General features: G+C 35.9%; 1 long non-coding RNA gene across 18 annotated transcripts in view; it reads right to left on the reverse strand.

Moving 5' to 3' along the window:
- Window positions 1–13078, reverse strand: part of LOC149119571 (uncharacterized) — a 150698-nt gene that overhangs the window by 95515 nt on the left and 42105 nt on the right. The window contains exon 3 of one of the 18 annotated variants that reach the window (XR_016228300.1): window positions 5392–8033. The exons of the other annotated variants lie outside the window; for them this stretch is intronic. This is a non-coding gene — a long non-coding RNA (uncharacterized LOC149119571). Of the gene's footprint in view, window positions 1–5391; window positions 8034–13078 lie in introns of those variants that run through there. 18 annotated transcript variants of the gene reach the window in all.

A 13078-nucleotide genomic window follows, 5' to 3' on the forward strand; every position in this document is an offset into this window, starting at 1 on the left:
GTGGGTTAAGCCACTGCCTATGATGCCGGATCCCACATTGGCGGACAAGTTCGAGTCCTGGCTGTTCTACTTCCAATCCTGCTAATGTGCCTGAGAAAGCAGCAGAAGATGGTCTATGCACTTGGACCCATGACACACACAGGGGAGTCCTGGATTGAGTTCCTGGCTCCTGGCTTCAGCCTGGCACAGCCCTAATCATTGCTGCCATTTGGGGATTGAACCAATAGTTGGTTCAATAAAGATCTCTGCCTCTCTGTCACTCTTTTACATAAATAAAATAAATCTTTTAAAAAAAAATCAACCAAGGACCTGAACAGACATTTCTCCACACTCCACAGAAGACATACAAATTGTCCACAGGTATATGATATGCTGCTTAACATCACTAATCATCAGGGAAATGCAAATCAAAGCTACAATGAGATATTCACTTACATGGTTAGGATGGCCATTATCAAAAACAAAAGATAATGAGTATTGAGAAGGATGTAAAGAAATTAAAGAAATTGGAACCTTTGTGCATTGTTAATGGGAGTGTGAGCTGGTATGGAAAAACAGTATGATGACTCCTCAAAAAATATTTTTTTGAAGAACCATCATATGATCCTATAATTCTATTTCTGAGCATATACCCATAAGAATTGAAATCAGGAGCTAGAATTATTCACAATAGTCATAAGTGAAAACAACCAAAATATCCATGGACAGATGAATGGAGGAAGAATGGTATATCATACAGTGGAATATTATTTGGCCTTTAAAAAAAAGAGGAAATTCTGCTATAAATGATATTCTAGATAGACCAAGAGGACATTATGCTAAGTGAAACAAACCAGACAAAAAAGGAACAATACAACAGTTTTCCACTCACACAAGGTCTCTAAAATAGTTAACCTTATTGAAGTGATGGAAAAATGGAATGCTGGTTGCCAATGGATGAGGGGAGGGTGGAAATGGGAAACCAGTCAATGTGTACAAAATTATTTCAGATAACTAAGTTCTAGAGATCTGGTGTACAATATAGTGCCTACAGTTAACAATACTGTATTGTGCACTTAAAAGTTTGTAAAATGGGCAGATCTCATGGCAAGGATTCTTACAATAACAAAAAATGGGACAAAAGGAAATTTTGGAGGTGATGGCAGTGTTTCTTTGATTGTGGTGATGGTATCAAGGGTATATGCATATGTCCAAGCTCATCAAATTTCATGTATGAAGCATATGTGATTTTTTAATGTGATTTATATCCCAAAAAATCTACAAAAATTAGGCTAATGTGAAGATTAACCAATGCTGGGTTTACACTTATTATCACACACATGCACATGGAAGCATATACACACACTGCGATATTTTTCTGTATCCTGACACTTGAAATCTAACGTCAGCTTTTCTCCTTTTGTTTCACCCAGTGTTTCTGATGGTTCTCTATATATGATGGAAGGTGTATCAATATTATATACCAAAAAATTTTCACCACAGTAAAATGCAATCTGTGAATTAGGCAAAGCATTATAGACTTCAGATGTACTTACATCACTGTAAAGTTACAGTCAGGCAAATACATAAGGAAGTGTTCCTCTCCAGAGAGTGATTTAAATGTAAAACCAGGCATTGAGTTCTCAATTAAATCTCACAAAATTATGAGGCCAAAAAAAAAAAAAATGTTTCCAGTGCTTCCCTATATTTCTATAAATCCAAAACGAATCTTTGGGGCAATTTATTTTGGTGATAATTTACTGTGTCTAGTAAATAGTCTCCAAAGTAAAACATTTTGACACAAAGATACAAAGATTAAGCCAATGTAATAAATATTTGATCTTTTATACATTGTACATATACTATTTTGAATTTAGTAGTTTTGTTGCTTTGAGGAGCCTCTATTTAATTTTTTTTTATTATTTGACAGGCAGAGTTAGACAGTGAGAGAGAAAAAGAGAAAGGTCTTCCTTCCATTGGTTCACCCCCAAAATGGCTGCAACAGCCAGTGCGCAGCGCCGATCCAAAGCCAGGAGCCAGGTGCTTCCTCCTGGTCTCCCATGCAGGTGCAGGGCCCAAGCACTTGGGCCATCCTCCACTGCCTTCCCGGGCCACAGCAGAGAGCTGGACTGGAAGAGGAGCAACCGAATAGAATCCAGCGCCCCATGAGGGACTAAAACCCAGGGGTGCTGGCGCCGCAGGCGGAGGATTAGCTTAGTGAGCTGTGGCACCGGCCTATTTAATTTCTTAAAATAGGTGGAAATATTAATTGTTACAGTATAATGGTCCTCACATTTCAGTTTGCATAATAACCACCTGGGGTGCTTATTTAAAATGCAGATTACCAGGGTTTGACCTGCAAGGATTCTGATTAGGAAAGTCCAGCAGGAGGCCCTGGACCTTTCATTTAAGACAAGGTTTCCAGGTGTTTTTGATATAGTTTGTCCATACATTCACCTCTGGAAAATCTTTTCCTACACCTAAGCTTCTCCAACTTTATTCTGCACAGACATTCCATGAGGATGTTCTTAAAAGGTAATGTCTGATTATTATCATTCTTTGGGGAGACCTGTAAGGACTCTAACATATTCCCAGGTGAATTCACTGCTATGGTCTATAGTTCTCATTGAGAAGTCAGGTCCTAAAACCTAAATATTTGTGACATGTAAAACAAGATACTCATAGCTAAAATTCAATAAATTATTTCAAAATCATCATAACCTGCAGATGCCAAGGAAATACTTACCAGTAAATAAGTAGTTGTGGAATATGTGTGTGGGTGGGTGGGGTTGAGGGTAAGTCAAGGGTTTTTAAGAATTAGAAAGAGATTTACTTAGAATTATGCTAATTAAATTCAGAAAATTATGACCTCAGGACTTTTCAAGAGTCCTCAGGTCTGTACAGATTGGATTAAAAGCATACACCACTGTTCACTGAACAGAAAAAGAATCTGGTGAATTTAACTTAAAGGTACTTTTTCAGGTTCAGTTTGTTAGAACAGTTGTGAGGAAGCATAACCTTGAGTTTCATTTCACTTAGACAAATGCTGCTGTACACAGGAAAATTTCCTTTCAACACTGCTTAATGGAAGATCTGCTTGGCAAAACAGTATACATAATTATGAAACCATAAAAGTTTTAAGGCCAGCATGTGGCATAGCAGGTTAAGCTGCTGCCTGCAACGCCAGCTTTCTATATGAGCTCCGGTTCAAGTCCCGGCTGCTCCACTTTAAATCCGTATCTTTGCTAATGAGCCTGGAAGCAGTGGAAGATAATCCAGACGCTGGGACCCCTGCCACTCACATGGGAGACCCAGATGAAGCTCCTAGTGCCTGGCTTTAGCCTGGCCCAGTCTAAGCCTTTGTGGCCATCTGGGGAGTGAACCAGCAGATGGAAGATCTCTCTCCTCTCGCTTTCAAATAAATAAATCTTTTTTTAAAAAGATTTTATTTATGTATTTGAAAGGCAGAGTTAGAGAGCAAAAAAGAGGGAGGGAGAGGAGGAGGGAGGGAGGGAGGGAGGAAGGAGGTGGGGGGGGAAAGAGAGAGAGAGAAAGAGAGAGAGAGAGAGTCAGTCTTCCATCTGCTGGTTCACTCCCCAGATGGCCGCAATGGCCAAAGCTGAGCTGATCTGAAGCCAGGAGTCAGGAGCTTCTTCCAGGTCTCCCATGGGAGTGCAGAGACCAAGGGACTTGGGCCATCTTCTACTGCTTTCCCAGGCCATACCAGGGAGCTGAATCAGAAGTGGAGCAGCCAGGAATTGAACCAGTGCCCACATGGGATGCCAGTACAGTAGGTGGTGGCTTTACCTGCTTCGCCACAGCACTGGCCCCTAAAATCTTTTTAAAAAATAAAATCATAAAACCTTGGTTAACAGAGTTTTTTTCTAAGTTTTTTCAAGTCTTCTCTTTCCAACAATATTACCTGTTTTCAACTTCTGTTAAGAAATGCATTCAATAGTTGGTAGAACTCATTTTCAGTCTCTTGATTTAAAAAACAAACATTCCTATCGCTATCTTTATTATGTGCTGAGTGCAGAAAAAAATGGGCCTTGAGGCTCCCATACCATATTTAGCTGGTTGACCAAGTAAAACACCTGGTTTTCTTGTAGAATCATGAAATACAGATACATTGTTTGTGTATACAAATGCTATTGATTTTTGTGTGTTGGTTTTTACATCTTGCAACTTTGCCAAACTCTCATAAAAGTTCCAATAGTCTCTTACTGTTTTGGTCCCCTATGTATAGGATCATGTCATCTGCAAAGAGGGATAATTTGACTTCTTCCTTTCCAATTTGTATCCCTTTGATTTCTTTTTCTTGCCTAACGGCTCTGGATAAAACTTCTAAAACTATATTGAATAGCAGTGGTGAACGTGAGCATCCTTGTCCAGTTCTGGATCTTAATGGAAATGATTCCAACTTTTCCATATTCAAGATTATGCTGGATGTGGGTTTTGTCATACATTGCCTTAACTGTTTTGTGATATATTCCTTCTATACCCATTTCATTTAAGGTTTATATCATGAAAGGAAGCTGTATTTTATCAAATGCTTTCTCTGTATCTATCGAGATAATTATGTGATTTTTTATTTACCCATTTGTTAATGTGAGGTATCACATTTATTGATTTGTGTATGTTGAACCATCCCCACATACCTGGGATAAATCCCACTTGGTCCAGGTGGATGATCTGTTTATGTGTTGTTGGATTCGATTAACTACTATCTTGTTGGGGATTTTTGCATCAGCATTCATCCAGAAAATTGGTTTATACTTCTCTTTTTGTTGTATTTTTTCCTTGTTTTGGAATTAAGGTGATGCACAGAAGGGATTTGGGAGGATTCTCTCCTTTTCAATTATTTTGAATAGTTTAAGAAGAATTGGGATTAGTTCTTTAAAAGTTTGCTGGAATTCAGCAATGAAGCCATCTGGTCCTGGTCATTTCTTTGTTGTTAAAGTCTTAATACAGATTCAATCTCTCTGTTTGTTATTGGTCTATTTAGGTTTTCTATGTCTTCATACCTCAATTTTGGTAAATTGTATGTGTCCAGAAATCTACCCATTTCTATTTTCCAGTTTGTTGGTGGATAGCTGTTAGTAATAATTCTTAATGACTTTTTTTTATTTCAGTAGCATTAGTTTTAACATCTCTTTTATCATCTCAGTTTTATTAATTTGGGTCTTCTCCCCTTTTTTGGTTAGTTGGACCAATGGTTTAACAACTTTGCTTATTTTATTTTATTTATTTTTTTTTCAAAAAAACAGCTCTTCATTTCACTGACCTTTTGTATGCTTTTTTGGTTTCAATTTTGTTTACGGCTTCTCTAATTTTTATTATTTCTTTCCTCCTACTAATTTGGGGTTTGGCTTGTTCTTGCTTCCCTAGGTTTTTAAATTCATTTTTAGATCATTTATTTGATATCTTCCCAATTTCTTGATGTAGGCACAATCACTATAAACTTTTCTCTTAACACTGCTTTTGCTGTATCTCGTAAGTTTTAATATGTTGTGTTGTCATCTTCATTTGTTTCAAGGAATTTTTTTATTTTCCTTTGATTTCTTCTGTGACCTCTCCATTTAGGAGCATGTTGTTCAGTTTCCATGTGTTTGTATTTTTTATAGAGTGTCTTATATTGTGGCCAGAAAAGATACATGGTATGGTTTCAATTTTTTTTAACTTGTTGCAAGTTGTTTATGACCTAGTATATGGTCTGTCCTAGAGAATGTTTCATACAGTGATGAAAAAGAATGTGTATTCTACAGCTGTGGGATGGAATTTTCTGTAGATATCAATTAGATCCATTTGGTCAATAGCACAGATTAGCTCTTGGGTTCTTTGTTGAGTTTTTGCCTAGTTGATCTGTCCATTGATGAAAGTAGGGTGTTAAAGTCTTCTATTCCTATCATATAGGAGCATGTGACTCCCTTTAGCTCCATTAACATCTTTTTTAAATTGCTAGGTGCCCTAGCATTTGGTGCATATACATTTATTATAGTCACATCTTCCTGTTGAGTTGATCCCTTAATCATTAAATGATGACCTTCTTTGTCTCTTTCTTTTTTAGAAGGTCAATGACTGATTTAGAATAAAAATTAGGGCTTGATTGGTATAGTAATTCCCTTTTCACTTAAAAAATTCTAGTCCTGTTGAATCAAGTGAATGACCAGTTTCATTTCTGAAGATATTAGAAAGCTCAAAATAAAATGTCATTTATTTCTGGTAAGTGTCTTAGGTCTCCAGGTATTTGTATCATAATCACAGACTTCATCTTAATTTTCTTACTTTTATTTTCCTTTGACTCCAATTGTGTCCACTTCATTTAAAAATGAAATCTCCTTGGTGTTATTTACATATGCTTCATGATGTACTTCAAGATGGCTTTAGAAAAGTTTGAGAATAAATATGTAATACATCAAGGTCAGGGCCTATATTGCTCAGCGAGAATAAAAATGAGACAAAATGGGTTACTAAAATATGCTTTCACTTTTATGGTAGTCATTTTATGCTTATAGCTAAATTTAGGCACTAAGTCAGAAGGAGACATAAATATGCCAGTGCATATGCTGGCATAGCTATTTAATCTTTTCTATATAAATGCTGTCTCTTAGGATGTAGATTCACAGCTGGCACAAAAGAGCCACTATTAATTGTGACTTGGACAGAATTTAAGAAAGGAAGTGGTATGAGCTGATAGATAATTATATGTTTTATGATCATGATAAAGCTCAGAATTGGCATTTGCTTATTAAAGGAAGCTAAATATTTTCCAATTATTTACCTAGGTGAAGAAAAGTGATATTTAAACAACTATTTAATAATACAGTTCAAGCCTACATTGCAGAATTCAGCTAGAAGGCGTGAAATCATTTTCTTCTACACATATATTGTTAAGCATTAGTCTTCTGTGAACCCCCTCCTTGCTTTCTCCAATAACACTCAAGTGTTTTTTTTTTCCCATGGTTCTCTAAACGTTTCTCAAGTACAACCATTATCAAATTATATCCTCCCTGCATATTTCTTTGTCTAGTGCTCTTCTAGAACACTTTTGAGTAGCACTGATGTATTTTCATCTTTGCAGATTCCAGAAGCTATTGGTGACGCTTAATCTTCCTGTTCCACTTTTGTGGTATCCTACACCATAGAAGAGGTTTCTACTCAGACATCCAGTATTCTCCATGGTCCTCAAAATGCCTGCCCTTCTTTCACTGTCATCACAGTCACCTTATCAAGCAAATCAGATGAGGTCCTTAGCAGCCAAGAGGAAGCAGAAATTCCAAGAACTTTGAAATCACTGCCAGATAGAGAATTTGCCCATGGACAAAAATTTGATTTCTTGGTGCAGAGAGAGGTGTTCATAAATTTCTTGCTATTCATGTATCAAATGAATGAGCCCAAAGGAAAGGCAGTAATGGTAAAGAACGCATCATAAAGCACAAAGGTCACTTCTCTGTGTTCCTTAGGAGAGTCTCGGAGCATGTGATGATAGCTTTTGGCAATTTCTGTGAAGGAAGTAGAATCCACCAGCCACTGCTATGCTCTTGTCAACAAGCTGGGCCTCACCTGTGATAGGATGCTGAGTCGTGAGGAAGGCACGCTCAAGACAGGCCTTCTGATTCTTGTTTTGTGTGTACTCTTCATGGAGGGCAACTGTGCCACTGAGGAGGAAGTCTAAAAAGTGCTAAATAAGGTAGAAACATAGTCTTAGAGGAAGAACTTTCTCTCTGGAGGTCCAGAAAATGAAATTAGCTATGATTTGATGAAGGAAAAGCACCTGGAGTACTGGCAGGTGACCAACAATAGTCCTACACAGGATGAATTCCCATGGAGTCCAGGGGCCCACATCAAAACCAGCAGGTTGAAACTGAAGTTTCCCTGCTAGAAGTTCTGGCTAAGATGGATGGATCTGATTTCTTCCCATCCCAGCACAAGGAGGCTTTGAAAGTGCCAGGTCCAACAATTTCTTCTACTTCTTGCAATTGCTGAGGCAGATTCTTTACTTCATATTTGAATGAGGCAGTTGCAGTTCTAGGTAGTTGAGAGCTGAGATGAGGCTGGAAAGAAGAAAATTGTGTATAACATCTGTGTTATCCTGTTCTACATGGATGAGATTTGTCATATGGAGGAGGACAATTCAAAGGTTCTTCTTTTTAATATAATAATTGGTCACATAATCTAGGCATATGAATGGTGTTGGTCACACATTTATTGTACTTATTAAAATAATTTAACCATTCTTCTATTAATTGTCACCTAAATGGTTTTCCATTTGTTAATATGATTTATAGAACTCAAGTCAACATTTTAGAGATGAATTATAGGGGAATGAATAAAGATACAGGAAAACAGAAATTCAGATACAGTGGATAGGAAAATTGTGCATTTTAATAAATAAAAATTATACATTTTAATATTATCAAAATAGATTTCCAAGATTTTTCTTCAAGTTCTCATTCTCACAAAATAATGAATGTTAATACTCAATGCATCTACAGACATTTTATTCTCTCAATTCTTTAAATTGTAGTCAAATAAGGTTGAGGAAATATTGTATCACTGTCAATTATTTTGTATTTCCTATTGTTTAATTAGACTAAACAGAAAATTACATTACAACCTCACTCATATATAGCTAGATTTACACAATGATGTCCTGAGAAAACTATATATTTATAGGCATGTTCTAAAGTTGTGATATAGCAACACAACATTTCCCCTTAACTTAAGAAACAATGATTCAGTCAGAACTACCAGGTGCCAAGGAATAATGCCAGACAAGAAAACCTTAGCAAGGAAAAATACACTGTTCAGAGTCTATGGAGAAAAATCACATGCTAAACCAAGTCCACAGATTTAGATAACTGTCCAGATTTTGAATGCAGAGTTCAAAATCATATGGAAAAAGAACCAGAAAGTGAAAAGGTAGAGAACCTAGTGAAAAGTCCAGGAAAAATTATATGAGTGACCATTTTGAGCTGAATGGTTCAGCAGGCAGGTCTGCTAGATGAAAGGAACAGAGACATATAGACACCAATCCTAAGAATACCAACAGGCAAAGTATAGCTTCCTTTCCTGTGTCACTCAATGGTGCTAAAGATGGGTTACTGAATAGTTACATGTCTTGACTATTCTGGGACTCCATTGCACTCTCATCAATGGTCTAGGGCTGGGAACTGTCTTGATGCCTACTGGAGATGAGTATTTCTTTCTTTGTGGAAGGTGGCCCTACTCCCCAGAGGTTAGGGCCATGTGAATAATTGATATTAGTAAATGATGACAGAAAAGTAAAACAGGACAGGAGTCTCATGAATAGTGGAAGTGGGTGTGCATTTTCAAGTATCTACTGTTTTCTACTTGGTAATTTGAAGTGGTGTATGCTGGTACTAATTACCTTAGTAACTCTATAGGTAAAATGATGGGTGTAGGCACATATGCTAAATCAATTCAGGTGATATCTTCTACTTAGAATGCCTCCCATGGTTTCTGAGTCTTTGGCACACCAGATGACAGGTGTTCTGTGGCCTTGATTGCTTGTCTACATTGTCACTAGTCACTACTTAGAGGGTTGGACCCAAGGTACAGCCATTTGTATGTTGGATGGAAAATCTGTGGAAATAGCACATATTCTTTTTTAACTGAGGTAGCAGGGATATGTGAAGTCCAATACAGGAAGCACCATATGCCATCTTGCTGTGTGTACCTCCACTTCCAAAATAAAGCTTTTATGGCATGAGGCAGGAGTTGTAGCAAAGTGGGTTAAACCTGGATCCCATATTCAAGGATATGGCTCCAGTCCCAGCTATTCTGCTTATGATCCAGCTTCCTGCTAAAGCTCCTGGAAGGCAGAAGATGATGGCTCAATTACTTGAGTCCCTGCCATCCATGTGAAAGACCCTGGTGGGAGTCCTGGCTCCTGGCTTTGGTTTGGCCCAGCCCCAGCTGTTGCAGGCATTTGAGGAGTGAACTAGCAGATGGAAGATATTCATATTCATTCTCTCTCTCCCTCTCCCTCCTTTCCTCCCTTCCTGTCACTATGCTTTTCAAATAAATAAATACATCCTTTGAAAAATATTTTGAGGCCTGGGGATGAGATGTCCATTATGACACTTAAGTGATAGTTTCACATAGGAGTTTTCAAGTTAGGTGAACACTGTAGCACTTTTGAGTTTCTTTTTGACTAGAAGTAAGGTTTCACATTTTGAATCAGAGAATATGACCTTTTAGTACTTTGATTTATTCATTCATTCATCAGCAAACACTAAATATAGGCTGGATGTAAATTCACAGTTGCATGAGGACTCTGGTAAGTATTCAAAAAAGAATGCTATGGTTGAAATTTCTGTTTTCATTTTCGCTGAGTATTTGGGCATCACAAGTTATTTATCTACTTGCACATATCACTGAACATGAGGGGAAGACTATTCCAGGAGGCTTTTTATTCCTTTCAGTCAATCCATTTTTTCTGGTGTTCACTGAAACCAGGTAATTTTAAGTTGCAGACATTTATCTACATTGGATACCTTGTTAATGCCCATACACAAGAGGTTTTAGGAATCATACTGGACTCAATGTGAATGGTTCTTGGCTTATAACCTATAATTAGCCCGGAGACCATAAGGAAGTCATGTTGTCTCATTATGTGTATGATACAAAGGTTTTGTGTTTATCTATTATAAAATTGTTCTATGAAATTTTAAATTCCATTACTTTAAAAAAATCAGTAAAAATAATCACTATTTTTGCTTACTCCAATGTTTTATATTTCCACTAATAACATATATCTAGAGAAATATTTTCAATTATAGTAGCTATTTCTTGAATTTTTTTTATCAATGAGAAGTCTTCAAAAATTCATGGGAAATGCATATTATGAGAAAACTGCATTAATTTCAAAAAAAATTGCACTAAAATAAACTTAATTCCATTACCCAAAGACATTTTGAATCACACTCGTATTTCAAGTGTTTGAATGAGTTGTTAAGAATCATATTCTGTGACAGGCACTACTATTTCAATATTGGTTCACAGGGGTAAACTATGCCAGAGTATCAACAATTCCAAATTAGTGATTTCCTTCAGTGACATTCAATAACAAAAGTTGCCATAATTGATATTTTAAATTAGATTTTTTATCTTTAAAGAACCTTAGCCTTTATTTGAAAAATATTGTCTGCATAATCTTATTTGAATTCTTTATACCTGAAAATTATTTCTAGTAAAAGGCTAAAGAAAGCACGTTTACACTTAAAGATGTTTTAAATTCATTGTTATGTAATTAAAATTTGTGTTTGAAATTAGCTAGTGCTACTATTCAGTACTTCTTAAAATAATGAAAATTTATTTATATATATATTTACATATATAAACATACATATAAACATGCAGACAGAATTAGGAAACTAGAAATCACACTTAACTGTAATAAATTACTGATTAATCTAATTCAGACCTCTTTATTATCTGTATGTTTAAACAAAGTATGTCATACACTTCCAAAATTTTATCTTGAAGTCAAAAGTTACTTCAACGTGAGTACAGCCCTAAACCTGTTAGCATCTAAAGTCTTCGAATATCACTGAAGTTTGAGAATTATCTTATAAATAATGCTGAAGAAATTTTCTTATAAGTTTTGTATCTTGTTTTCTGCCAGACATTGAAGAAAGTAAAATACAAAAGTACATATCTCAATATTTGATAGCAGAGAGCAAGAAGGGAAATACTTTCCTTTCCTTAAACTGAGCTCTTTGCCCTCGAATCAAGAACTTCTCTATTTCAGTGTGTACTTGAATCCTTATCAAGCATCACTCACACTCTCATGCAACCTACATAGTTATTTTCCCAAGGAGATTAGCAGTTACAAATTAAAGATCACTAGAAATAATACTTTTGAAGACTGATATGAACATGATTTCAATGTAAGTATATTATTTTATATTTAAAATATAAACAAGAATACATAAAAAGAATCTAAAGATAAGGCAATCATGTGACTCAGGCCAAAGTTGTAAAGCATATGTCATGTGAAACAAGATTCTATCAGCCTATAGTATGCTGATGAACAAAGTACAGAAAGCTGGTTAAATACAGCTGAGGACTTAAGAAAACGAGCTGAAGAGATACTATTAGATAACTAATTCAAAATTGTATGTTAGAAAATATTTGCTAAGTGCTAATGTGGAACAAATGGTTCAAAAAAATTAAGTTCATCAGCTGTGCGTTAACGTCACAAAGCAAGATTGCTTTACACCTGGAATTGGAAGATACTTCTCTTTAGTGTCATGGATGTCCTGAATACCTCACAGAAACAATGCCTGGTACTTTTTCATCTGAGGTTTCACACTTGTGAACTTTCTAAACATGATTAGAAAATCAGTCTATATAAGGCAACCACGAGAAATCACCAATTAATATATAAATAATAGTCTATAATTTTTATATTTTTCAGATACTTTTTCCAGCTCAAAACTTATCAATATCTATGTCCAAGATGCAATTCAATCAAGGACATGATTTTAAACATCTTTTTATTTGTATTTGGCATAGTTTGTACATCTCTTAATGTGCAGCTGACATCCATGACTTTTAGTGGCAAGAGTCTTACTGTGTAGTCAACCTTCATTTTCTGTGCTAGAAACAAAGATGCCTTTTCGCCTCAAACAGGCAATTTACTAGCCTTTTAAGACCATTATAGAGAATGTTCTTTTCTTTCAGAAAAGTGATAGTGAATCAATCAGTTAGTAGTAACTACAGACTGTGTCTTCAACATATTCCATCTCAGACTGTTCTCATCATTGTATGAGTCTAAATAATATTTTACCCACTTTAGTTAAGGTGAAGTGTAGGCTTGAGAGTATTAAGCAATTATTTCTCTCTAAAAATTATTTTGTAGTCTGAAACTTCATAGTTTATTATGAAGATTTCTATTTCATTTCCTCCACTGTTCTCTTCCCAGAGGAATATTAAAAATGATGACAAAGCAATAAAGAGAATTTTCAGTTGCTTTGGAATCACATCTGTCATACCACTGTTTATCTTTCAGCATGACTAGCCTAAAATTCAAAGGTAGAGAATTGTGACTTATCCATTCTTTTAGAAACAA

Source organism: Oryctolagus cuniculus, chromosome X (genome assembly GCF_051225735.1).
Source record: "Oryctolagus cuniculus isolate XC-2025 breed Fujian yellow rabbit chromosome X, ASM5122573v1, whole genome shotgun sequence".
Lineage (NCBI taxonomy): Eukaryota > Metazoa > Chordata > Mammalia > Lagomorpha > Leporidae > Oryctolagus > Oryctolagus cuniculus.